Source organism: Arachis stenosperma, chromosome 7 (genome assembly GCF_014773155.1).
Source record: "Arachis stenosperma cultivar V10309 chromosome 7, arast.V10309.gnm1.PFL2, whole genome shotgun sequence".
In the NCBI taxonomy this organism is placed as follows: Eukaryota; Viridiplantae; Streptophyta; class Magnoliopsida; order Fabales; family Fabaceae; genus Arachis; species Arachis stenosperma.
Window position 1 is genome coordinate 48,648,743 of NC_080383.1, and position 3,406 is coordinate 48,652,148.

Genomic DNA, 3,406 nt, shown 5'->3' on the forward strand with positions numbered 1-3,406 from the left:
AAAAATATATTAAAAAGTAACTAAAACATACTAAAAACTACCTAAAAACAATGCCAAAAAGCGTATAAATTATCCGCTCATCACAACACCAAACTTAAATTGTTGCTTGTCCCCGAGCAACCAAAAACAAAATAGGATAAAAAGAAGAGAACATACAATAAATTTGAAAATATCAATGAAGCTTAGTTCTAATTAGATGAGCGGGACTAGTAGCTTTTTTCTTCTGAATAGTTTTAGCATCTCACTTTATCCTTTGAAGTTCAGAATGATTGGCATCCATAAGAACTCAGAATTCAGATAGTGTTATTGATTCTCCTAGTTTAATATGTTGATTCTTGAACATAGTTACTTTTTGAGTCATGGCCGTGACCCTAAGCATCTTGTTTTCCAGTATTACCACCGGATACATAAATGCCACAGACACATAACTTGAACCTATTCAGATTGTGATTCAGATTTGCTAGAGTCCCCAGTTAGAGGTGCCTAGAGTTCTTAAGCACACTCTTTTTGCTTTGGATCACAACTTTAACCACTCAGTCTCAAGCTTTTCACTTGGACCTACATGACACAAGCACATGGTTAGGGACAATTTGATTTAGCCGCTTAGGCCAGGATTTTATTCCATTGGTCCCTCCTATCCACTGATGCTCAAAGCCTTGGATCTTTTTTACCCTTGCCTTTTAGTTTAAAGGGTTATTGGCTTTTTCTGCTTGCTTTTTCTTTTTCTTTATTTTTTGCCTTTTTTTGCAAGCTTTGTGTTTTTCACTGCTTTTTCTTGCTTCAAGAATCAATTTTATGATTTTTTTAGATTATCAATAATATTTCTCTTTTTTTCATTATTCTTTCAAGAGCCAACAATTTTAACATTCATAAACTTCACTATAAAAAACATGCACTGTTCAAGCATTCATTTAGAAAATAAAAAGTATTGTCACCACATCAAAATAATTAAACTAATTTCAAGATAAAATTCGAAATTCATGTACTTCTTGTTCTTTTGCAAATAGAAACATTTTTCATTTAAGAAAGGTGAAAGATTCATAGAACATTCATAGCTTTAAGACATAGACACTAAACACTAATGATCATGTAATAAAGATACAAACATAGACAAAATATAAAGCAAATGAAACAAAAAACAGAAAAATAAGAACAAAGAAATTAAAGAATGGGTCCACCTTAGTGACGGCGGCTAGTTCTTCCTCTTGAAGATCCTATAGAGTGCTTTAGCTCCTCAATATCTCTTCCTTGCCTTTGTGGCTCCTCCCTCATGGCCTTTTAGTCCTCTCTGATTTCATGGAGGATGATGGAGTGCTCTTGGTGCTCCATCCTTAGTTGCTCTATATTGGAGCTCAAATCTCCTAAAGAGGTGTTGAGTTGTTCCCAATAGTTGTGTGGAGGAAAATGCATCCCTTGAGGCATCTCAGGGATTTCTTGATGAGGAACTTCCTCATGCTCTTGTTGAAGTCCACGAGTGGGCTCTCTTGTTTGTTCCATCCTTTTTTTAGTTATGGGTTTGTCCTCTTCAATGAGGATGTCTTCATCTATGGCAATTCTGGCTAAATTGCATAGGTGACAGATGAGATGAGAAAAGGCTAACCTTGCCAAAGTGGAGGGCTTATCAGCCAACTTGTATAGTTCTAGAGGTATGATCTCATGAACTTCCACTTTCTCTCCAATCATGATACTGTGGATCATGATAGCCCGATCCACAGTTACTTCGGACCGGTTGCTAGTAGGAATGATAGAGCGTTGGATGAACTCCAACTGTAATACCCGATCTAACCGAAATTAATTAAATAATAAGTTAAGTATGAGCGAATATGGTTGGAAGATTTGGCAATTGGAATTTGATGATTTAAATATGATATTTGGATTCAGTGAATTTTTCCGAGTCGGAAAACATAGTTTCCTGTGTAAAAGCGCACAGTCGAATTTTGACCGGAAGTACCGGCTGAGATTTGTCTGGTACTACAGCTGAGAAAATTGATTATGAGTAAATAAGATTAAGAAATGAAGAATTATAATTAGGGGAGGTAGAAATATTTGAAGTGCGATTTAGAGCGCTAATCTTAAAGGTTTTGGTCCAAAATTGGGCCAACGGACAAAAATAAATGAACCGGGCCTAAGTGAGCCCAAGACCCAACATATATAAACATTAGTTATGAGCATTTCAGCTCATTTTGCCCTAAAGAAGGGGTGTTGGGCGCTGAAATTGGGAAGAGAGAAGAGAAGAGAGAAAACCTAACTCTCTTTGATCTTCAAACCACCATAACTTGAGCTACGAAGCTCCGATTGACGAGCCGTTTACGGCCACACGTTGCTCTTCTCATCCTCTACAATTCTATCTAAGTTTTGTGGTGAGTATTCCATTCATCTCTGCCCAGTTTTCGAAATTCTCTACTGTTACACGTTTTTGGGTAGTTAGTGTTGAAATCTTGTGATTTTGGGTGTTTAGGGATACTCCAACATGGATTCCAAGTGGGTTCTATCCCTACTTCATATGGGCTGAGGTAAGAAGTGCTCAAACCCTTGTGATTTGTCATTTTTATGAGCCCTAGGTTGATGTATATATGTGATATTGGTTATGTTAGTGTATTTGATGATCTTGGTGTACAATTGGGAGATTGGTGTTGCTTGAGGAGCTTTGGTGAGGCTTGGGACTAAGATTGGTAGAGACTTCTAAAGAAGAGACTCAATTGATTCGGCTACAAGAGGTACGGTTTAAGTTTCATTTATGTACCGTGTGGTGTGATGAGAATTCCTAGGCTAGATGCCCTATGATTAAGTTTGGATTGTGTAAATGGTTGGTGCTAATATGCATAGTTGATATGTAATGTGAATTAATGATTGGGTTGAGAATTGTGTGGCCTTGTATGCTTGGTGTATAGAAAATTTGATGTATTGGGTAATGAGTATTGATTTGTGGTTTATGCATTTAAATTGTGAAATTGGGCCGGAGGCCGGAAAGAGGTAAGGAAGGTAAGTTGATGTTTGCATTGTATGATGAGACAAGTGATTGGATGAATTTCAGATAATGAATATGTGAATGATTGAGTTGGTTATTGAATAATAAGGTTTGAGGAGTTGAAGTGTGGAATTTGGTAAATTTGGGTGAAATTGTATAGATGAGATATGTTATGTGGTCATATATGTGATCATGATTATTGATGCCTTGATGGTATGATGATGCGTGAGAGATATGTATGTTGTGATATATGCTTGAGAAATGATTAAAGTTGATTTGTGGGTGAAACCATGTGATAGTGAGTATGATATTGATTATGTATAATGATGATTGATTGGGAATAATATTGTTAGAAATTAGGATGAGGAAGGATGTATGACATGTTAATGTGTTTGTAATTTAGCCATTTGTGTGAAATGGGTAAAAATGGTTATATGG